Source organism: Tamandua tetradactyla, chromosome 5 (genome assembly GCF_023851605.1).
Source record: "Tamandua tetradactyla isolate mTamTet1 chromosome 5, mTamTet1.pri, whole genome shotgun sequence".
In the NCBI taxonomy this organism is placed as follows: domain Eukaryota; kingdom Metazoa; phylum Chordata; class Mammalia; order Pilosa; family Myrmecophagidae; genus Tamandua; species Tamandua tetradactyla.
The window spans coordinates 57865245-57890879 of NC_135331.1; the positions used below are offsets into that span (position 1 = coordinate 57865245).

Below are 25635 nucleotides of genomic sequence, written 5' to 3' on the forward strand. Positions count from 1 at the left end.
GCAAAACAGGTATGCACAAATTTCCTTGGTGCTGTATGTAGACAACTCCACTTCCAAATATATGTAACTGGAAAAGAAGAAAGCTGTTACATGGAGAAAGATTGCAGTTATAAGTCAAGGAGCAGGAAAGTACGTTTGGAAAGCAGTTGTTAGAGAGTAGGGCAAGGGAAGGTGAATGGGAAAAATTTAAGTAATTCCCCTGCCCCCCCCCACACACACCCAAAGCATCAGATTATGTTTTTATTTGGACATATTCCATCCCATTGCAGATCCTGTCTCTTATTTGAGATAATGCTGGTAATCCTTCTTTCATTTCAGAGACCCCAAACCAGCTGGAAAACTAAGCAGTTATTTACAGACACCTCTGTGAAATTAGCAATAGACTGAAATATAATCGCACTACTGATATGTGTGAGTTCTTCATAAAACCTCATTGCCAGAGCCTGAAGTAATGCAATTGTAGAAAAAGAATTTGTCAAATGTGATTTGAAATGTTAAAGGGGATTTTCCAGCAGATGTGTTCTGTTAATGCTGGTGCTGACTGAGTTGATCAGAAGATGCAAGTTGCATCTGCAAACTAGTCATTATTTATATGCTTCTGCTGCATTCACTAATTAAATACCCTGAGTTATCGCCAACACCGACCACCTGGGAACCATTTCCAGACAAGGCTTTCTTGTGGTATACAGCTGGGAGCCAGGTCTGGGAGCTTCTGTTTCATGTCAGAGTAAATATTTAGCTCTGAGATTTTTGGTCCAAGTGAATTTGTTGGTTCTCATGTTGGTTTACTTTATTTCTTTAGCAGGAATCAGTTTACCAGACTAACTGTTGTTTGGACTGGCAAATTAAAACCAGCTCAATGCTGGGGGTGGTGGTGGGGGTGGTGGTGGGGGTGCGGGTGGGTCAGCCTTCCAGGCCAAATACTGCCCTGCACAGGACTCAAGTGCCATTTATCATTAGAACAGATAAGCAATGTTAACTGACCACCAGCCAGTCTGACCCTAGTGTTTGCCTTTTCATTGCTTACCCTTGTGAAAGTATATCCCCTTCAGAGCTTATTCCACTTTAAACAATGAAGAGTGCCTAGAATTCCCAGGCTTTGGGGGGAAAGGAGAGATGTGGCCTGAGTGTTCCAAAAAGAAAGTCCTGTTGTTAAGTTTGTGGGTGTTATCAAGAGAAGTGGCTCTATCACATAAGACATATGACCTCATAAGACAATTTGGTATTAGCGATTTATGCTGTTATCAAGATTTCATTGAACAGTGGATAACCATCTATGGAAGCTTTGCCAACAGTCATCCTTTGAGTGGGACCACTTAACAGTAAAAAAATCAAATATTTGTTTTGGTTTGCTAAAGTTGCCAGAATGCAGTATACCTGGAATGTGCTGGCTTTTAACAATGGGCATTTCTTAGCATAAAAGATACAATTCTAAGTCTGTGAAATTGTCCAAATTAAGGCATCAACAGGAGGCTACCTTCTCTGAAGAAGAAAAGCTGCTGGCTACTAGGACACCTCTGTCACATGGGAAGGCAGGTGGCTGGTGTCTGCTGGTCATTTACTCCTGGGTATCATTGCTTTCAGCTTCAGTGGCTCTCTCTCTGAGCTTTTGTGGGTCTTCTTATCTTCTCTAGGGGAGTTTCTCTTGAGCTCTCTGAGCTTTTTCTGTCCTTTATCCCCTCATAAATGTCTCCAATGAAAGGATTAAGACCCACCTTGAATGGGGGTGAGTGTCACATCTCAACTGAAGCAAGCTATCCAGAAGTTTCCACCCATAACAGATCTGCATCCACAGGAATGGATTAAAAGAACATGACCCTTTCTGGGTTACATAACAGTTTCAAACCACCACATCTTTTTAGAGGGTTTAACTGTATTAGTCGATGATCTCCATCACATCAAACATTTATTCACTTTTGCAGTTATTGTGTGGTACTCTATATTGGGAGAGACCCATCATATTCTGTGGTGGTATGTGCTGTATGTACCACAGAAAACATGTTTTTAAATCACATCCATTCCTGTGTGTGTAAACCCATTGTAAGTAGGACCTTTTGATGAGATTACTCAATTAAGGTGTGGCCCACCTCAATCTGGGCGGGTCTTAATTGTATTACTGGAGTTCTTTATAAGCTGAATAAAATTCATACAGACAGATAGCCACAGAAAGCAAGAAGCTGAACATTAATTTAACCCTGAAGAGTAGGAAGAAACCAGGAGATGCCGTCATGTGACGAGCTAAGGGCCTAAGATCTCAGCAGCCAGCTCCAGAACACCAGTCTTCAGAAAGAAAGCATCACTTTGATGGCACCTTGATTTGGACTTTATTTTAGCCTCAAAACTATGAGTAAATGGATATCCATTGTTTAAACTGACTCATTTCAAAGTATTTGCTTGAGCAGCCTAGGAAACTAAAATATATTCCTAAGAAACTTCCAGTCTTGTGGATAAAACAGACATATAAACAAGTAGTTCTACTATAACAGGATAAGTTGTCACTCAGATTTTGAAATTAGGTGAATGGGTAGGTAATGGTGCCCTAAATAAGATATAGAACCCTGAGGTTGTAGAAAGGAGAAACACAGAAGAAGGTTTAATTTGGGTTTGGATGCTCAAGGGCACCCAGGTTGAAGTGTCTTTTGGGCAGTTCTAAATAAGGCTTTGGTGATAGGTGAGGAACTGCTTCTTGTGGGACAATAGTTTTACCTCATGTCCCTATCTTAGGGCAAGCAAGAGTACATATAGGGTTTGACAGAAGAAAAGGATAATTAAAAGATTGGAAGTGATGTTAACATCATAGGGCACCATGCTGGGGAACATTAAGCTTGTCAAGAACAACTTGATGTAATTGCTATAGTGGGGGCTGACTGTAACAAAGTGGTAGTTGTTAAAAAGCTTTCTGAGAGTTTAACCAGTGGGCGAGTCTTTAATAAAGGAGCATGTGTGCATGGATTGTTTATTTGTTGGGAGAAAACTCTGCTTCTCTGTTTCTTAAAGGATGATATTTAGAATAATGTCTGAACCAAACACAATTCACTTTTTTTCTTCCTGTTTATGCCTGTCTTGCCAAATCATGAAGGAAACAATTTAAAACACTTCAGATAATGTTTCTGGCTAGGAATTTATTGATTTATGGACAATTTCATTATTTTTTAAATAGAAATATGAATAGAGGTGATTTACAGCCTTGGTTTTTATACATGGCACCTTAGAAAAAGGAAGTTGAGGTTGTATCTCCAGTTATCTCAAGGAACATGGTAAATATCTCTCCCAAGTGACCCCAAGTTATTTTAAAGAACATATTTAAAGCAACACTGTGGTAAAATTTGAAGAGGGAAGAGAATATCTCAGAATACAATAAACAACAAATTGTCAGTACTACAAGGAGTTCAAGAGAGATTAAAGCACTATATCACATTTTTCTTTTTAGAATAATTATGGAATCTAAGCATCTTGATTCAACTAATTATGCTGATTGGCTCTTCAGTGGTATTTTTATTTCTTCACCAATTTTCCTATTCTCCAAAGATCTTCAAGTTTCCAGCATGTAGTTGAGAAAACTACCCACATTTCAGTGCCTTCTTGAAGATCCCTTGGGTTATATCTTCATAAGTAAATGCCAGCCTCAGAAGTAAGTGCCCGTTATGCCTATCATGTTAACAATTTTATTAAGCCCAGAATTGTTGTGGGATGTTGAAAACATTTCAGTGGCCAAAGAGAGAGAATAATTAGCTCATTTAATTCCTCTTCTGTGCCCCATTCTATCCTTTGCACAAAGATGCCATCCTATCTTTATAAGAATAAATGGCATTATTTAATTCAGCTATCAATCTTAAAAGAAACTGAGCAGATTATAAACCAAATTAAATTTGTATGCAGACTACATGTGAGTGCCTTACCTTCATCATCGATTAAGTGCTGACAATCCTTGGTGAAGAAATAGAAATACCACTGAAGAGCCAATCAGCATAATTAGTTGAATCAAGATGCTTAGATTCCATAATTATTCTAAAAAGAAAAGTGTGATATAGTGCTCTAATCTCTCTTGAACTCCTTCTAGTACTGACAATTTGTAGCATATCAGGAGGGGCACCTTTATAGAATACACCTTAGCAGATCACAAATACATGACACATCAATTGTAAAGAGATCTCTTTTCATTTTACAAACAACTGGCCCTAAACAAGAATTTTCAAGTAGAAATCTTCAAATTTATTTTGTTTATTCAATAATAATAATTGCTAATTATTTTTAATATTGCCTGTCAAATTACCATCAACCATGAAGGGTAGAACAGATATAAGTTTTATAAATGAAATACTAATATTATTTGGGATTTTATTTGAGTTTAAAACACTGTATTTATAAAAAGTCGAACTATAATTGATGACAAGGAATATTATCATTGACTAGGTTTGATTTAATTAGCATTATAATGAACTTAGATCATATCTTTTAAAAACACTTTTTTTGTTGTTAAATATAACATAGAAACACAGAAAAGAAAGAAAAGCAATAGTTTTCAAAGTACATTTCAGTAAGTTACAGGACAGATTTCAGAGTTTATTATGGGTTACCATTGCTTCATATCTTTGTTTGCCCCTCCCCCCAATCATATTATTTTTTCCCTTTATTTATTTATTTATTTTGTATGGGCAGGCACCAGGAAATGAACTCTGTTCTCTGGCATGGCAGGCAAGAACTCTGCCTGCTGAGCCACGGTGGCCTGCCCTGATCATATCTTTTTAAAATGGAATTTTGTGGAGTTTCAGGATTGTGAATATTTTTTCTTATACTATAAATATTTATTATACACTGTATAATAAATTTAAAATTTAAAATTTAAATCTAGGAATAGTATTTCTTTTAAAATATATCTGAAGAGTCAGGAAATTTTTTGAGAAAACAAAGAATTTTATTACTGTTGAAGACTGGTGTCAGAAGTATCAAAGCAGGCTGCACGTTTTATGTTCCTTGGAACCCAGGCATTTCAGGTATTCTGGGGGAAAAAAAGTTTGGACTATCTTGCTTATTGTAGCCCCTCCTGAAATCCACCATTTTAGACTCTGTAAAGACCAATGGAACAGACACTCATTTAACTTTGGTAACTTGGTATTTTATAATACCATGCTTATATCCAGTTGAAGTGGAATTCCATGGAAACTATTTTGGGAAACAGTGAAATAGACAAGATTAGTTGATGAATTTAGTCAATTGATTCTATCAGTTTTAAATGACATGATGACTAAAATCTCCATCCAAATTAAGATATCATTGGTGAGAGGTAAGCAGAGTAAGATGGTGGCCAGGGAGGTGTAGAATTTAGTTAGTCCTCTAGAGCAGCTAGTAAATAGGCAGGAACCATCTGGAATAGCTGCCTGGGGGACATCCATGACTGCATTCACAACATATACCAGTCTGGAATGGGTGGAAAGGCTGAGATCCCAGTGCAGAACTATAAGTAAAGCCCCAAACTGTGGAGGCTGGTGGTTATCCTCCACTGACATGGCATGCTGTGTTGGAGACACTTCCCTATGGGAAAAAGAAGCAGTCACTACTAGAAGCAAGGGAAGGTAGCTCAGCCAAGCTCCAATTGTGGTTTTAATTAACAAATTTGGACTACTGAATACAAGCACCAAGCACAGATAAATCCAGAGCAAGAGTAAATATATGATCTCACTTAGAAAATACTTATAAGAAAACTGGAGCCTAGACTGTAAGCTCTTATAGCAGTCATATTTAGTGTGGAGTGGTAATTGTTAATTCTGGATATTGAGGGGCTGTTTTATATATGTATAAACCTGGTATTTAGAGATAAGAACAAAGCATATCAGGTTAGGATTAAGGTAATTCAGAATACAGGGGTAAGGAAGGTATTACCTATATTTTAGAACTTCACCTACTCTTTGAGACCAAAGGAAGAAGGAGTTATTTTGTCTATAACATAAGTTTTCAGTAGCACACACTCTTAACTCAACTTGTCTGAATAGATCATTTAAACAATGCAAACACAGGGAGCCCAGAATAAGAATGAGAGTCTTCAAGCCTGTATAGTTAAATATAATACCTAGATACGTCCCAGAGTATATTAAGCAGATACTCAAATGCCAGATAGTATATTAAACATTAGGGACACCCAAATCAGTAGGCCAAGCCCTTGAACTTGAGGCTTGTTCTTGCGAAGCCTATGTATGTAGTAGAGAAGTTTAGCCTAACTATTGTCACGCCTAAGAATCACCTCTGGAGGACCTCTTTTGTTGCTCAGATGTGGCCTCTCTTTTTCTAAGCCAAATTCTGCAAGTGAAACCATTGCCCTCCCCCCTACATGGGATATGATACCCAGGGGTGAAAGTCTCCCTGGTGGCATGGGAGATGACCCCAGGGATGAGTTTGGCCCTGGCACCATGGGATCAACAATGCCATCCTGACCAGAAGGGGGAAAAGAAGTGTAACAAATAAGGCATCAGTGGCTGAGAGGCTTCAAATAGAGTCATGAGGCAACTCTGTAGGTCACTCTTAAGCAAGCTGCAGTTAGACATTGCTACTATCATAATTTGCCAACCCCCAACCAAAACCATTCCTGTAAACAACACCTAGGGTATTATGTAAGATTCCTCAAAGGTCCCAGGCACTAGGGTACTTTCCAGAAACCTACGACTTCCAGATGGGTCCCTGGACAAGATAAGTCCTGAAATCTAGAGGGCCCAGCCTCTCCAGAACATCACCTGGTTCTGTCTCCCTATTGCATATTGTTGACAGCCCCTTCCAACATGAAAAAGTTAGAATGGCCATAGCTCCAAAACTGGTAAAGAGTGAGAGAAAGATCAAAGGTGATGGTGGAGTTATACAGAGAAGGTCATGTTTAGTAAATGAGTATGAGTGCTGAATCATTATACTGATATTTCTTTTAGCTCCAGTGCCTTAAAGCAACTAGAAATAAAAACCTAAAATTGTGAAATTGTGACATACCAAACTCTGAAATCTGTTCTACAACTAATTGTTGTGATGTACTTTGAAATTTATTACTTTTATGTATATATGTTATTTAAAGAGAAAGAGGAGTATAACAGAGAAGATAGGATTTAACCTATGACTGCGACTGCTGAATCATCATATTGATATTTCTGTGGGTCTCCAGTGTCTTGGAGCAACTAGAAGAAAAAACAAAAAACATGGAACTGTAACCCATACCATACTTTAAAATATGTTCTATAACTACTTCTTAAAATGTACTTTGAAATTTATTGCTTTTTTGTATATATGTTATATTTCACAAAATAAAAAGAAATCCAGAGCAAGCAGAAAAGGAACTCTGAGCTTGGCAAAGAGGAGGCAAGGCTATGGAAAAAACAAGCAAACAAACAAAATAAGGCTTTCAGAGTCATCTAAGCTCAGAATACTGGGAAGAGGCTGTGACCCAAGAAAAGGGTCACATAGAGCCAGGTACTAACTCTGGCTCTTGACTGGCAAACCTTGGGCACTGGGGACTGGCTCTGAAAAGAGATTTATTTTTGTGTGCATGTTTTTTTGTTTTTTTGTTTTTTTAACTATTCTAAGTAGCTTATTAGAAAAAGCCTCTGGCATTTTCAGTTGTCAGCGCCACTCCAAGCAAGGTGGAGTTAAGAGAGGTATGAGAGACAAAATAACTAGTCAAGTAAGGAAATAATTCCCTATAGGGCTTACCTTCCCCAAGAAAAGGGGGAGTGGGCCCAGCTCAAGTAGCAGCCCTCATTCAGAGAATTCAGACCCCAGGGGCTGGAAAACAGAAACAGCTTAAGTTTGCCTTCTACCTCAGCCTCTGTCTCAGCCATGCTCCTGGCAGGGACAGGATCTGCTAAGACTTAAAGGCACCACCACTTTATACTGGCTTATAGCTGTGGGATGACAATCCCCATCTGCTGGGCAGGATAGGAAAAGCACAGAAACCAGAGGCCTGACAACATGCTGGGTCTCATCTTCAGGGAAACTTGATCCTGATTATAACCTCCTCCTGACACCTGGGCCTGTCTTGTCTGGGAAAATATGATTGCTTTAGAGACCCTCCAAAAAAAATAATAATAAGGTTCCATATAAATGGGGCAAGAGCTGAAAAATTCTGTTCAACAGAAACTGTGCTTGAGGTCTAGAATAAGTTTTAACCGAATGCCAAAGAACAGATAGAGAACATAGTCAACCAACTAGAAAGAACTAAGTAAAAGAGTAAAAATGATTTCTAGAAAAATTAATCAAGAAAATCAGATGTTGGGCGGTGTAACGGAGGCTCAGTGGCAGAATTCTTGCCTGCTATGCTGGAGACCCAGGTTTGATTCCCAGTGCCTGCCCATCCAAGGAAAAAACAAAGAGGAAAATCATATGCCTAGATGCCAGCAAAACATTACAAGTCATACTAGGAAAAACGAATATATGACCCAGTCAAAGGAACAAACTAACACTTCAAACAAGATACAGGAGTTGAAACATCTAATTAAAAATGTTCAAACAAACATGCTAAGTCAAATCAGTGAATTAAGGGAAGATGTTGCAAAACAGATGAAGGATATAAAGAAGACATTGGGTGACCAGGAAAAAGAGCTCAAAAGCTTGAAAAACAAATGGCAGAACTTTTGGGAATGAAAGGCACAGAAGAGCTGAAAAACACAGTGGAGACTTACAATAGCAGATTTGAAGAGCTAGAAGAAAGGATTAGTGACTAGAAGACAGGGCATCTGAAATCCTACATGCAAAAAATAGATAGGAAAAAAGAATGGGAAAATATGAGCAGGATCTCAGGGAACTGAATGACAACATGAAGCACACCCATATACGTGTTATGGGTGTCCCAGAAGGAGAAGAGAAGGAAAAAGGGCAGAAAGTATAATGGATGAAATAATCACTGAAAATTTCCCATCTCTTATGAAAGATGTAAAATTACAGATCCAAGAAGTACAACATATCCCAAACAGAACAGATCCAAATAGATCTACTTTAAGAAACTTACTAGTTAGATTTACAAATGTCAAAGACATAAAATTCTGAAAGCAGCAAGGGAAAAGCAATCATCATGTACAAGGGAAGTTTGATAAGACTATGTGTGAATTTCTCAGCAGAAATCATGGAGGCAAGAAGGTAATGGTATGATATATTTAAGATATTGATAGAGGAAAAACTGCCAACCAAGAATTCTATATCTGACAAAGCTGTCCTTCAGAAATGAGGGAGAGTTTAAAATATTTTCAGACAAGCAGAACTGAGAGAATTTGTGAATAAGAGACCTGCTCTACAAGAAATACTAAGGAGAACACTACAGGCAGATACAAAAAGACAGGAGAGAGATGTTTGGAGAAGAGTATAGAAGACTATTAGTGAGGGTACAGAATAAAGTCATGACACATGTAACTATGTGGATTAACTTTCAGGACATTACATTGAGCCAGAAACAAAGGATAAAATCTGTATGGTCTCACTAATATGAACTAACAATAATGAGCAAACTTTGAGAGTTAAAGTTGAAAACACAGGTTGCAGGAGATAGAGGGCAGAGATTGGGCATTTGATGCTGAAGGAATACAGAATGTCAAACAGAACTGATTGTAAAGATCCATAATGGACAGCACAATCCTATCTGATGGTAGCACACTATTGCAAGTACACGGAAAAAAGGTGAGTGTGAGTATGGTTTGCAGAGGAAGGCTAGAGGCATGTACGACACTGGAAGGAAAGATAGAAGATAAAGATTGAGACTGTACAACTCAGTGAAATCTAGAGCACACAATGATGGAGATTAAATGTACAAATATAAGAATGTTCAAACATGAGGGAGTACGAAGGAATGTCAACATTGTCAGGTGTTGAATTTGGGATGGTATATATTAAAAATACAATCAGTGCAAACTGGGATCCATAGTTAACGGTAACATTGTAATATACTTCCATTAAATGTAACAAACACAATATACCAAAGCTGTATGTCAATAAAAAGGGGATAAAAGGGAGGAATATGGGATTCTCTCTGGTGTTGCTGTTGTTTCTCCTTTTAATTTTAGTTTTTAATATTATTATTCATTTTTTTCCTCTTCTTTCTTTGCAGAAGAGATGAAAATGTCCCTTAATTCCAGGGAGATGATCTGATTACTGTTTCAAACATACAGTATTGAATAGGGATTATTCTGCTTTTACAAAATGGGATTTTGATTAAAACATGGCTTTTCTAGGGGACATACATCCTCTCAACCAGCACAGGGAGTGAGATCTTGTTGGTTTGTTCAGCTTAGTATGATGCCCCAATACATCCCTGACTAATCTGGGCAGATAATTTTTAAAAATTTGTAAAGTCCCCTTGAGAGACTAGGAAAAAAAGTGGAAATATTAAACTTCCCCACCCAACTCGAGAATTCCTGATATTCTTGTAAGCATTGAATAAATACTACAAATTTAATAGGCCAAGTCCTCAATCTTGGGGCTTCCCCTTAATGAAACTTATTCCTGCAAAGGAGACACTCAGTCTACTTAAAATCATACCCAAGAGTCACCTCCAGAGAACCTTTTTTGTTACTCAGATGTGGCCTCTCTCTCTAAGCTAACTGTGAAAGTAAACCCACTACTCTCCCCACTATGTGGGACATGACCCAGAGGTAGAAATCTCCCTGACAATGTGGGACATGACTCCTGGGAATGAACCTGGCATTGGCATCACGGGATTGAGAAAGCCTTCTGTTTTAGTTTTTAATGCTGCTAGAAATGCAATATACCAGAAATTGATTGGCTTTTACAAAAGAAATTTAATAAGTTACAAGTTTACATTCTAAGACTGTAAAAATGTCCAAACTAAGGCATCCAGAGAAAGATAGCTTCACTCAAGAAAGGCTCATCTAGAAAAGCATAAGGCTGGTGTCTGCTGGTCCTCTGCCTTCTGGTTTCAAACAGCTTCCCCAAGGGTGTTTTTATTTTTTTTGTATTCTGTGTGTTAGCTCTGAGCTTTCTCCAAAAAGGTTTCCTCTTAAAGGACTCTAGTAAGCCGATTAAGACTGACCTTAAATGGGCAGAGACACATCTCCATGGAAACCACCTAATCAAAGGGCCCTACCCACAATTGGGTGGGTCACATCTCCATGGAAACAACTTAATCTAAAGGTTCCACCCTAAACAATGGGTCTGTCTCCACAAGATTGGATGAGGAAAAAGAACATGGCTTTTCTGGGGTACATAGCAGTTTCAAACCAGCACATTCCACACTCTAAACCCCCCAAAAACATGTTCTTTCCATATACAAAATACATTCATTCGATTACAATGTTACAAAAGCCTTAAAGCATCTCAGTAACAGTACAAATACAGTTCATAGTCAAAACCTGTACAAAATCTCATCAAGATCAGTTAGAGGCATGGTCTTTCCTAAGGCAAAATTTCCCTCTGCCTCTGGACCTGTAAAACTCAGAACAAGTTATCTGCTGCCAATATACAAAGGAAGGATGGTCATAGGATAAACGATCCCATTACCATAATGGGAGATTGGAAGGAAAACCAGGGCCCCTGGACCTAAATAGTTTCAAAAACTGACAGGGCAAGCTCCATTAGATTTCAAAGTCTGAGAGGCATTCATCTTCAGGCATTAGAAGGCAGCACTCCCACCTTTTCCAAGGGCCTACACAGTGGCACTGTTCTCTCCAAATGCTGGGGTGTGGGTTGCAACCTTGGGAACTTTGAGAAGACTGCCTTTTTCTTGCCTCCACCTTCTCCAAGCATCATGGCAGCACCTGGGTTCTCTGCTATCTCTAAGCACACACATAACCCCCTCAGAACAATAAGACAGCAGCAAGGCTCTTCTCAATCTCCAAGACATGTGCCCTACCTTCTCTGAGGCCTGGAACACCAAAACTCTTCCTGAACGTCTAGGCGGATGGCCCGCCCTCTGCCTTTGGGGCAGACTCACCTTCTCCAAGTGCATGGTTGGGTACACTCTCCTGGCCTGAGATTTCTCAGCTTCAATCCTTAGCTTCCATGGATCTGCCTTTGAAGTAATTTTTTCTTCAATTTGTCCCTTTCCTATCCTTTTTAGTCCAGACTGGCAGTGGTTCTGTTTATACAGGTCTCATAAGAAACTTGTTGGTTTTCTGTGCAGTATACATGGATCTTACCTATCAGATAATAGGGTCTTCCATAAATCCTTTCTGGATAACTCCATTTCCAATTCTGGCTTTTTCTGAAATGGCTGACTAGTTCCATGCTGAGTTAAATCCTCACTTGGGGCACTAATTGCTGGGGTCTCCCTTTCTCAAAGCCCAGAATTTTGCAGACCACCAATTCCTGGTTTTTTGTTTGTTTGTTTCTTTGTTTGTTGTTGTTTGTGTGTGCACACCCAAGAGTTCAATTCTCAACTTATTTCTTTCATGTCACATTTTACTGTAAGCTGCAAGGAGAAGCCAGGCTGCATTTTCTGCATTTAGTTTGGAAATCTCTTCTGCCGAGTATCCAAGTTCGTAACTTTAAATTCTGCCTTCAGTCAAGTACTGTAGTCAGTTTTGTAAAATTTGTCACCACTTTAAGATAAGAATCACCTTCCTTCCAGTTTGCAATAACACATGCATCATTTCTGGCTAAGGCCTTATCAGAAGTATCTTTAGAGTCTGTATCTCTACCAGCGGTCTCTTCAAAGCAATCTAGGTTTTCTCTATGAAGCTCCTCACAATTCTTCCAGAATCTTCCCCCTATCCATTTAAAAAGACATTCCAACATGTTTGGTATTTGCAAACCACAACACCCCACTTCTGGTGTGAAAATTGTTTTAGTTTGCTAATGCTGCTGGAATGCAATACCAGAAATGGGTTGGATTTTAGGAAGGGGATTTATTAAGTTACACGTTTACAGTTCTAAGGCCATAAAAATGTCCAAACTAAGGCATCCAGAAAAAGATACCTGTTGCTTCCTATGAAATGGAGCTTGAACAATATTAAGGAATGATGAGAAAGAAAGAAAGAAAGCCAGAAAGAAAGAAAGAGACAGACAGGTTCAGGGGGTCTGAAGCTTAGCCATAACAGACAACAAACAACTTTATTCTTAACTAGTTCCTGCTTATATACTGCAGGGTTTAGGTGACTAAAAGCATGCATACATTTCATGAAAAAACAGAGTACCTACTTATCAGTATATTACTCCCTACATACAAGAGATAGCTAACAAGATCTTGGGGCTTAAGAAAAAACAAACATTCTCTCCCTCTCAGACTGTCCTCCAATTAAGCAGATAGCAGTCTCCACAGTTTACTGCCAATGCCACTCTGAAGCCAGTTGTGCCCAATAAATTCTGCAGGTTTTCCATTAACCCTGGCTCCTACAGATACCTTGACTCAAGAAAGTCCAAATGGCATCTGGGATTTCTCTGTCAGCCTAGAAGGCCTGTGGCCAGCATCTGAGGAACTGCTCACAGTTCATTGCTTTGTGCTTCCAATTCCAGTGGTTTCCTCACTAAGTGTCTGTGGGCCTTTACTTAGCTTCTCTGGGGCAAAACTCTGGGTTCTGGTTTCCTTAGCATCTCTTGGGAAGGCACATGGTGACATCTGCTGAGCTCTGCATCTCCACACTTCTGTGTCTAGGCATCTGCTCTCTCTGTCAGCACTCCATGCATCTCCAAATATCTATGTTTATGTCGCTCTGGTTCCTATCTAGCTTCTGTCGGCTCTCTCAGTTCCTGATGCTTCTTCACACATCTTTGTCTGTGTCTGCATCTGTGGTTTCTAAATATTTCTCAGGGTGGGCCACGGTGGCTCAGCAGGCAGGAATGCTTGCCTGCGATGCCAGAGGACCCAGGTTCGATTCCTGGTGCCTGCTCATGTAAAAAAAAAAAAAGAAAGAAAAGAAATATTTCTCCCTTTAAAGGACTCTAGTAAACTAATCAAGACGCAACCTGAATGGGTGGAGTCACATCTCCATCTAATCAAAAAGTCACACCCAGAATTGAGTGAGTCAGTGGTCATAGAAGCAATCTAATCAGAGGTTTCCTCCCTAAAATAATAGCTCTCGTCCCACATGAAGGGTCAGGATTAAAACATGGCTCTTCTGCGGTGCATAATAGTTCCAGACTGGCACTTCTTGACCAGGAGGGGGAAGAAAAATGAAACAAAGTTTCAGTGGAGGAGAGATTTCACATAGAATTAAGAGGTCATTCTGGAGGTTATTTGATGCATTATATAGATATCCCTTTTTAATTTTTGTCTTTTAGAATAGCTAAAAGGAAATCTTTGAAATGGTCGAACTATAATCCAGTAGCCTTGATTCTTGAAGATGACTGTATCACATATAGCTTTCATGGTGTGGCCTTGTGATTGTGAAATCCTTGTGATTGACACTCCCTTTGTCCATTGTATGGACAGATGAGTAAGAAATAAAACAAAAAAATAAATAAATAATAGCTGGGGATAAGGGATATAGGATGTTTTAAATGTTCATTTTTATATTTTCTTGGGATAATGAAAATGTGCAAAAATTGATTGTGGTGATGAATGCACAACTATATGATGATACTGTGAACCACTGATTGTACACTTTGGATGATTATATATCTGAATATATCTCAATAAAATTGCATTGGAAAAATAATAGTGACATCATTGGCAATTCTAATTTTTTAACTGCTAAGTTTTAGATACTTCTTGATAAGGTCAGTAACTGAATTTTAGATACCATAAGCATGGAAATTAATTCTGAAGTAAAACAGAATAAAAGCACCAGTTAGCAGTAAATGTTTTATTTAGAGAACAAATTCACAAACAAATTTGAGTAGTTTGTATTACCTGCCATTATCTCATCATCAGTCAGCCATCTCATATTTGGTGTGCATATACTATGGGATCTCTGTCCACTACTAGGACCACAGAACCAAATTAGCAAGCTGATGTCATACAGCAAGTTGGGTTTAATCTCTGAAATTTTAGCCAAGCTAACTATAAAAAGTTGTGATAAGCCTAGCAAAAATAAGCCATCATTTAACTCAAATTTGTACTCTAATATCCTGACACTTGAAAATATTTGAATATGTACATGAGTCCTGAACTCTTGTTGTCGTATATTTGTTCACTATTTCTTTAGCAGCACATCTAAAATAATCCCATTTCTTTCTGTCTTAAATTCATAAGCAACTGAGAATTAAGGCATAGAGGACAGTAAAGTAGTAATCAAAATATCAGCTTTATTTCTGATAATGCTGATTAAAGAAACCTGACTTTAACATGAAATCATATTTCAGAGAAGAGAAAATAGGAATGTCCCTTAAAAAGAAACTCAACCTCCTTATTCATCAGAAAAATGCAAATTAAAATCACTACATATCACATTGGCAAAAGTTAAAACATCAGTAATATAAAGTATTCCTGAGGAAGTAGAATAACAAGAGTTCTGCAACTGAGCATGCAATTTGGTAGAATCACTTTGGAAAATAATTTGGCATTTTCTAGTAAAGTTGAAACTGTGCATGTCCCATAATACAGCAGATCCCCTCTAAAATATATAGGATATTTTTATGCTTTTAAATTCTCTAAAAAATGTTTTATAGGTATAAAATACTTTTAGAGAAATGTTTATATTTGTATCAAAAATATGTACAAGAACATTCATAGCTGTTTATTTACAATTAGGGAAAAATTGGAATAAGTCAAATATTCATCAGCAGGAAAATGGATAAATAAAATGTTGCATACACAAACAATGGAATACTATACATCAGTGAAAATGAATAAGTTATGGCTACATACATCAACATGGATGAAGCTCAAGAATATAATGTTGAATTAAAAGGACAAGTTAAAGACTACATTCAAAAGTATCCATTTATGTAAAGTTAAAACAGCCATCTGTGTGTGATTAAACTATAAACAAAAGCGAACGATGATAAAGACATCAGGATGTGTTCAGAGAAGAGCATGCAGAGGCTTTCCAGTTATACTGACATGCATCCTTAGGGGTGACTCATTTTGCACTGCTTTCATACAGTCCTTAGGTTCCTTTTCATATTATGGTGCTTAACTGATGTTTTTGTTAAATTGGGAATCCTTGCTAGAAAAAACAAAGGATTTTAATTTTTTTGGTGTGGAAAGAGAAGTTTCATGCCCTACAACCTCCAGGCAATTGACCAGAGTTCCATTGCTCAAGTTTCTCATTTACCTGGAATTCGTCCATAAGTAAGTGTTCTGGTTTGCTAGCTTCTGGAATGCAATATACCAGAAACGGAATGGCTTTTAAAAAGGGGAATTTAATGAGTTGCTAGTTTACAGTTCTAAGTCCGAGAAAATGTCCCAATTAAAACAAGTCTATAGAAATGTCCAATCAAAGGCATCCAGGGAAAGACACCCTGGTTCAAGAAGGCCGATGAAGTTCAGGGTTTGTCTCTCAAGTGAGATGGCACATGGCAAACACAGTCAGGGCTTCTCTCTCAGCTGGAAGGGCACATGGCAAATACGGCGTCATCTGCTAGCTTTCTCTCCTGGCTTCCTATTTCATGAAGCTCCCCGGGAGGCATCTTCCTTCTTCATCTCCAAAGGTCACTGGCTGGTGGACTCTCTGCTTCGTGGTGTGGCGGCATTCTCTGCCCTCTCTGCGTCTCTCATTCTCCAAAATGTTTCCTCTTTTATAGGACTTCAGGAACTAATCAAGACCCACTCAAACAGGTGGAGACATGCCATCCCCTAATCCAGTTTAACAACCATGCTTAACTAAATCTCATCAATCAGGGAGATGATCTCATTACAGTTTCAAACATACAGTATTGAATAGAGATTATTCTACCTTTATGAAATGGGATTTATATTAAAACATGGCTTTTCTTAGGGGGCATGCTTCCTTTCAAACCAGCACAGTAAGTTTATGGATTCCTGACCTTCAGTCACAGATATCCTCTTAATGGCTAATAATAAAAATCTGGAATAACTACAAGGAAAATGAATCTATACTTTTGTCTATTAAAGTGATGAATCCAATAGTCCTCCTTTGGCACTTGTCAAAACCTACTTTTTGGTAGTCAGAATCTTCAGAGAGCCCTGCTGGTGTACATATCCTATATAATTCCCTCGCTGTGAGTGTGGGAGGGACTGTGAATGTGTTGGGCTAGTGGCTCCCTTGATTAGCTTGTCATATGAACACGGTAATGGAGTAGTCACTCCTGTGATGATGACCCTATGTTATATAAGTTTCTATTGCTGCCTTTTACCTCCATGATGGAGAAGACCATTTGGTTAGGAACTGTCCAGGAGGGCATCTCTAGGAGCTGAGAGTGGGGTCCCCTGCGAACAGCCTGTAAGAAAATAGGAACCTCAGTTCTATAACTGCAAAGCACTGAATTCTGCCAACATCCTGAATGATCTTGGAAGGAGACATTGAGCTCCAAATAAGATCCACAGTGCAGCCAACACCTTGATGGCAGCCCAAACTTCTAACCCATCAATGTTGTGAGATAATAAATTTGTGGTGTTTTAATCTGCCAAATCTGTGGTCACCTGTCGCACAGCAATGGAAACGAACACACCCCCTATTATGGTATCTAACTGCTAAGGAGCCCCAGCTGCCCACCCATTTTGGCCTCTCCTTTCTTCCCTTTCCTCATGTTTCTATAAATTTATCAGTTTCTGGGTCCTGGCCCAAGTTGATACCCTCTTTCATCATGAAAAAGAAAGAAGATTAGCATAGTTTAAAGCTTACAATCCTTGAGCTTCCTCCTCCCTTTCTCCCCTCTCCCCACTTCTCCCCAAGAAAAGCCTTCATCCCGTGCAACTGTAATACCAGCCACTAGAGAACACAAGTCAGCTTCCTTCCTCCCTCCTTCCCTCTCTTTCTGCCTCCTACCTGCCAGCCACAAACATTTACAGGGCAACTACTGTGCCATGTCCTGTGCCTGTAGTGATAAAGAAACCATAATCTTTTTCTTTAAGGAGCTCACTGTTTAGTAGTGGAGACAAATTACCACATGGTATTTTCTGTGCTCTCAGACAGGCAGTTAAAAGGTGAAAGAGAAAAGGTGATTATGCTGGAATTCTTCCTTTTCCTGTTGCCGCACACCTGCTTTCTCCATTCTCTCATGAGCGCTCATCAGCCTCCTATATTAATAAAATTTTTGCTTTCAATAGAGGTTGAAATCCTCACTCTGTTTAAATCACTAAATTGCAGTTCAGAAATGATGAGAGTCTTTTTTAGAGATTTGTGAATCATTAAGTAGAAGGAAAGCAGGTAGTAGAGGAAACTGATTGGACGTTTAGGTCTGCATTTCTCTGTAAGTCTGAGCCAGGACATTGAAGATTTCTTTTGGGTTTTATGTTCCGATAGAATTTGTTTGTCCTAATAGTCGGTTGGATATGATTTCAGAAATGCCACCCTGAATAGCAGCCCCATTAAAAGTGGCAGGAGTACAAAACAACTACTTATCACTAATGCCTGCAGCTGTTTCTGTGGTTGATGCTACCAGAGTTTTATAATTAGAATATTTTACATCTGTACCGTGTCTCACATTTAGAAATGACCATGTTAAATAGGATGTAGATAATCTGCTTTTACAGCAGATCTCTAGATAGCTACAGCACACCTGGGCAATTTTAACTAAAGACAGATTCAGATGAATTGCGTGAAAATAAGCTGCGTCCATCAAAAGGAATTTGTTTACAATGTTTAGATTTTCAGGTAAAAATAGGGTCCTATCAACATCCATGGGTCAGAGTTGAGGAAAAGCAAGCACAGAACTAAATCAGTCTTTTCTCCTGCTTTTTAAAATCCCAAATATATGTCCAATCACTTGGACACAGGTGATAGATTTTTTAAAACTTAATATATATATAATATCTTGAGTTTAATCTTGACTTTTGGCTCAAGGGTTGGATGTTCTTTATTGCTGTTCCTTTACCAGTGCTCAGAAATGAATTGCTTGATGCCTCTATGGGAGAAACATTTAGAAGATGAAGAGGCTGCTCCCAAAAGCATTCTTTTATTTAGGAATTAGTTTTCCTGACTGTGCTGTGTAAGATTTCACATAAAGGTCCTCTTAATTCATTTCATTTCTCAAAGGGGAAATTTTAGATCATTTTGCTATCCAAGCTTTAATTGTAGAACCTCTACTACTGATGCTGCAATCCTTTGCATTCTCCTTCTCCATTTAACTAACTTCATCTGCTAGCTTCCTCTCCAGCTCTCCAGGAGGCATTTCCCTTCTTCATCTCCAAAAGTTGCTGGCTGGTGGACTCTCTGCTTTGTGGTTCTGAGGCGTTTTCTGTTGTGACTTTCTCCTGGCTCTGTTATTCTTCTCTGCTCCCTCTGAATCTCCCCCTTTCTCCAAAATGTTTCCTCTTTTATAGGATTCCAAGAAACTAATCAAGACGCACCTGAATGGATGGAGACATGTCTCCACCTAATCCAGTTTAACAACCACTCTTGATTGAGTCACATCTCCAGGGAGATGATCTAATTACAGATTCAAACATACAGTACTGAATAGGGATTAGAAGAAATGGCTGCCTTTACAAAATGGGATTAGGATTAAAACATGGCTTTTCCAGGGTACAGAAATTCTTTTAAACCAGCGCAGACCCCCACCAAATAGTATACAAAAAAAAAAAAAGGGAAACTCATCGCATATTCCTAGCTGGAATGTTTAGCTTCTAATTTACAAGATTATTACTCTTGTCAGATTTAGTTTTCCAAAGGAATGGATGTGGATATCTAATTTATTTCTCAGTAGGGATTACTAAAGTCTCAGGAGATGCCAGAGTAATCTGAAGTGTGGGTGCTTATTGTTTTTCTATATATAACACATTTATTGATATATAATTCACATACCATAAATTTCATCCTTTTCAAGTATACAGTTCTGTGGTTTGTAGTATATTCAGAGTTGTGCAACCTTCACCACTATGTAGTTTAAAAAAAATTAATTACTACTTTTATTGTATGATGCTATTTAATGGAAAAACAATTGGCAAATTCACAAATTATACTCTTTAAGTCATCTCTTCAACTTTGAGGCTGCAAATGTTGGACAGCGTTTTCCCTGAAGCCTTTGGCTCAGTGAATTGATATTGCCCTTACATTAACCTGAATTCGATTTTCACATTATGTTAGGTATCTGTTATACCAAAGGGAGTTTCCAAAGCATCTGTTACCCTGCCCAGGTGGAAGCTTAGATTTTATGCTCTTGCATACATTTTCCCCAGCCCTTTACTAAATCAATACACCAGTCTCTGAAAATCACAGTGTATATGGGATGAAGTCTATCATTAGGAAGAATGGAGAAATAAAGAATCCATACATGAATTTTTGGAAATAAGGTAAAGGTGAGTTCTAATTCTGAAAGTCATAAGTTCACTACAAGTCTCACTGGGCTAAAATCAAGGTGTTCACAGGGAATGTTCTTTTCTGGAGGCTCTGAGGGAGAATGTGTTCTTGTTTCTTCCAGCTTCTAGAGGCCTCCCCTATTTAATTTTAAAACATTTTTTCACCCATAAAAGAAAACAATGCCTTTTAGCATTTGTTCCCCAGCCCCCACCCCCACCCCAAGCCCTAGGCTATTGTTGTCAATCAAATTATATATATTATATATAATTATATTTATTATAAGTCCATCAGCACAGTTTTATATATATTGGATTTTTTTTTTTTTTTTTTTACATGGGCTGGCACCAGGAATTAAACCTGGGTCTCTGACGTGGCAGGCAAGAACTCTGCCACTAAGCCACCATTGCCCTATACATATTGTTTTTTGCATTTGTCTTTTTAATCATATAATCAGATGGGAGAAGAAAAGAGTTACAAACAAAATTACATTTGTATTGCCTTTTATATGTACCTATTTAATGACATTTACTGGTGTTTTTTATTTCTTCATGTGGATTCAAGTTATTTCCCAATGTTCTCTCATTTCAGCCTAAAAGAATTCCTTTAGAATTTTTGTGGGGCAGGGCTTCTAGTGGCAAATTTTCTCAGTTTTTATTTATCTGAAAATGTCCTAATTTCTCTTTCATCTTTTTTTTTGGTTTTGATAACTATGAAATTCTTGGTTGACCATCTTTATTTTAGTACTTTTAAAATGTCGTTCCACTGTCTTCCATGGTTTCTGTTGAGAAAACAGTTGTGCATCTCATTGAGGATCACTTGTATGTAATGAGTTGTTTTTCTCTTGCTGCTTTCAGGATTCTCTCTTCCACAGTCTGGTTGTGATGTGTCTATGTGGATCTCTTTGAGTTTACCCTATTCGGAGTTCATTGAGCTACTAGGATGTATAGATTAATGCTTTCCATCAAGGTTTGGAAGTTTTGGGCCATTTTTTCTTCCAATATCCTTTCTGACCCTTTCTTGTCTCTTTCTGGGACTCCTGTTATGCATGTGTTGGTTTGTTTCATGGTATCTCTTAGGCCTCTGAGACTCTGTTGAGTTTATTTTCGTCCTTTTTTCTTTCTGTTCTTCAGACTGGTTACTCTTAATTGACCTATTTTCAAGTTAGCTAATTCTTTTTTTTTTTTTTTCTGCTCCAATCTGCTGTTGAACCCTTCTATTGAATTTTTCATGTCTTTTGCTATACTTTTCAACTTTAGTATTTCTATTTGGTTCTTTTAAAATAATTTCTCTCTCTTTATGATATTTTCTATTGTATAAGACATCATTCTTATACTTTCCTTTAATTCTTTAGGTCTGATTTCTTTTAGTTCTTTAAATATATTTATAATAGCTTAAAGTCTTAGAGATTTAAGTTGATTTAAAATTAGGCTCAAAGTCCAACATCTAGGTTTTTTCAGGGACAGTTTCTGGTAATTGCTTTTTTTCTTGTGTATGGGCTATATACTTTCCTGTTTCTTTATGTATCTCATAATAGTTTTCACTTCTTGCTTGTGCAGCTCCTCAGGGCAGCTAGAGATAAGTTATTAGGACCTTTTCAGGTCTATCCTGGTTATATCCACAGTCCTGCTCGTGACTCTCTAGCTCCCCAGGAATATGCTGGAGCACATCAAAACCTCCTATAGACATCAAATCCCCCAAATCTTCCTCTTAAGTGCTTTGGCTAACTTCTTTTGCCCCAGTTCAGGCAGCTGAGATGTTAATTGCTGCTAATTATTTTGTACAGATATCCTGGTGATAGGGATTTCCTACTGAGAGAGCTCTTAATTTGGTCAAATAATAACAAGCCTTGCAAATAGGGGTTTTCCGAGAAGTTGCCTGGAGGTCAAATAGTGACAATTCTCTGGAGGTGAGGCTTTTGAGGGTCTCCAAACACATTCTGCCCTTTTCTGTGGCTACCAGACTGTGGTTGCCAGGCTGCTGTTTTCAAGGCTACCTTGGAACTGGGGAAGGGGGACAGGAATAGGACAAATTAAAATGCCACAGAGCTCAGTATTCTTACCAAGTTTTAACTATCTTTCTTGAATAAACACTCCTTCAGTTGCAGTGAGACTTCATTCAATATCCAGAGTTCTAAAAAAGTTGATTTTGACAATTTTGCCAGTGTTTTCTTTGCTTTTATGAAGGAGTAGATTTGGGGGGGTCCTACTCTGATGTTCCAGTAGTCCCCTATGTGAAGATTTGTTAAAATATAATTTATGTCTAACCAAAAACTGTCTGAGATTAAATTTCTTTTGGGGTTTACTAGGAAATTGGTAGCTATAGATGTTTTTCTGTAACATTTTTTTAAAGATTGAATATAAATAAGAAATATTAAAAATTATTGAATCTGGATGATAGGTATGTGGATATTTGTTATAATTTACATTCCATTAAGGACAGAAATAGTCAATAATAAATGTACATAAAGTCTTTTTCAAAAGAAATATAATTAAGACTGATTCTGGGCCGATGCCTGAGAGAGCTCAAAGGAGGAACCCAGCCAAGAAGTAAGAGAAAATGGCCTGACCATGCCATTAGATATTGTTCTCATTCACTCATTAAGAGATGGTCATTATCAGCCTCCCAAGTGCAAGGATAAGAGTCCCTGAGCTTCCTTGAAGGGGGTGCTCACTCTTTGGACAAGTAGACAGGAGTGCATGGTATTCCAAGAGTTAGCTAACCACTAGATGAACTTCCACATGAAAAAACTCCACAAGTCAGCTCCTCACAGTAGGTGGGAAAGACCTGGGAAGACCTCAGAAGCAGTAACGTCTTAGCTGAGCTTTTAAGGGTTGAATAGAAGTTGGCAAGAAGGTAGTGTTTTATGCAAGGGTAATTGTACATGCAAAATCAGTTTGTGGGTGACATGGCATGCAGCAGATGGTGAGGACGTGTGCATCCTCATTCCTTCCTCTTTCTCAGCTCTGTCTTCACCCTAGTGGCAGCAGCAACCATGGTTCGGTCACCAACGTGCAACTGTTTGCTTCCGGGAACTACATACCCTCAAGGTGATCACCCAGGGTATGGTTGCCCAGATCAGCTCATGTAGCAGTGTTGGAGGGCATCATGTGGAAGATCAAACCATGCTCCTAGCAGGCCTGCTTTTGGAGGATGAGGCTACTCTGGGCCAGGTAGGGTGGAGGCCCTGACCACTGTGGAAGTTGCTGGCTGCGTGCTTGATGCTAAAGTTTATGGTCCCTAGCCTGTGCTGGGAAAGTGAGAGGTCAGACTCTCAAGGTGGACAAAAAGAAAAAAAAGAGGATGGACTGGGTTAAGCAATGGATGAAATACAACTGGTGCTTTGTCAGTATCCTGCCCACCTTTGGCAAGAAGAATGGCTTCAATGCCAACTCTTAAATTCTTTGTCTAATAAAGAATTTTTATTCTGGCTTTCTCTAATAAAGCTACTTAGCCCAGTCAAAAATAAAAACAGTTCGTAATAGTTAGAATTCAGGGAACGAAGTAAGGAGGGAATGGTGAGAATAAAGGCTGGAAGGTCACATAGGCTGTGTAATTCTGGAGGATTTTAAGAGGGACATGTCAGGGCAGATGGACAATAAGTACAGCAGTTAAGATCCTGGGCACCAAAGCCTAGGGCTGGATCTGGTATCAAATTCTGGCTCTGAAACTTACTACCTTTGTGCCCTTGATAAGTTACTTAAGCTGTCTGTGTTTTAGGTTCCTCATCTATAAAATGGAGATGATAGCTTTTCTGAGCTTTAAATTAATTCATGTCAAGCACTTAGAACTGTGTCTGGCCACATAGTAAGTGATTAACAATTATTATGAATCTGAAACAGTTATTCTGTAAAGATTAGATTATGTTTTAGAAAGACAGCTCTGGCTGTCTGGCAGCATTGTAAAGAGGGAATAGGATAGGGATAGGGAGATTGCTGACTGTGGCAGTTTGGAGCTGTATGTACTCCAGAAAAGTTTAAGTGTTTAATCCATTCCTGTGGGTGTGAACCCATTGTAAGTAGGACGTTTCGTTGAAGTTACTTCAGTTAAGGTGTTGTCCGAGATGGGTCTCAGTTCCATTCCCTGAGTCCTTTATAAGCAGAATGAAACTCAGACAGAGAGAGTAAAAGCCATGAGAAATAAGAAGCTGAAATTCAACAGAACCTGAGAATTGAGAATCCAGGAGAGGCTAACATGTGCATCGCCATGTGACAGAGGAGCCAAAAACCAAAGATTACTGGGAGCCAACCCCACAGCACCAGTCTTCAAGAAGAAAACATCACCTTGATGATGTCTTGATTTGGACTTTTAGCCTCAAAATCACAAGCTAGTAAATTCCTGTTGTTTAAGCAAACCCATTGCATAGCATTTGCTTGGGCAGCCAAGGAAACTAAAACAGACTAGTTTAGGCTATTGGTATAGTCAGGGTGCAGGTCTATGAGCAGCAGCAGCAGCATCACCTGGGAACTTGTTGGAAGTGCAGATTTTCTAGGAAGGAGCCCTGAAAGTTGAGTTTCAGTAAGTTCTCTCAGTGACTGTCATGTATACTCAAGTTTCCCAGGCACTGGTCTAGCCGAAAGGAAATAAGAAGTCGAATAAAAATAACATAAGAGTATAAATAGGTCCCCATGGCCTAGAAACTGAGCATTAGCTGGTTTAAATGAAAAATGGAGTTATCCCCATTTTACAGATAAAGAATCTAAGACTTAGAAAGGCTGAAGTAATTACCACCCAATTACTAAGTAGTAACGCTAGAATTCAGACCCAAAGCCTGTGATTTTTAACCACTATACTCTTCTTTTAATCAGAAAGTGTCTAACAGGAAAGCAGGATAGCGAAGTGATAGAATTAGCAAGATTTACTGGGTGATTAGCAATGGTATTAGTGGGAGATGGAAAGGTTGATTCCCAGGTGTGTGGATTTGGATAAATGTTGATGTCATTCTCTGATTCAAGCTACATGGATGAAAAAGAAGCAAGTTTAAAGCTAACTGTTGTTTGATGGATTGATGGATTGATTGATATAGTGAGTTGATGGTCCCTTTAGGCCCACAGAATGAGGAGGCCTGCCTCAGAAGTTGGACACACAGACTTGGTAGACATAAGTTGGGGGTGGCTGAAAATGTGGGTGTGGATGAGATGATCCTTGGAAGTTCAGCATGAGACAAGAAAGGGACCAAAAACAACCCTGGGGAACAAATACAGGAAAAATCATCTGCAAGGTAGATTGTCGAAAGACATTGAGCAGAGGGAGAACAAATGAATGTCAATATTGCAGGACGTTGAAAATAGATGGTATATGGGTAAAAGTACAATCAGTGCAAGCTAGGGTCTGTAGTCAGCAGTAACACTGTAATATGCTT

At 38.6% G+C, this 25635-nt stretch overlaps 1 protein-coding gene and 1 pseudogene across 10 annotated transcripts in view; both read left to right on the forward strand.

Moving 5' to 3' along the window:
* PPM1L (protein phosphatase, Mg2+/Mn2+ dependent 1L) overlaps positions 1-25635 on the forward strand; it is a 398542-nt gene that overhangs the window by 329396 nt on the left and 43511 nt on the right. The window lies entirely within an intron of this gene.
* On the forward strand, positions 23187-24767 carry LOC143682173 (ubiquitin-like FUBI-ribosomal protein eS30 fusion protein pseudogene; annotated as a pseudogene).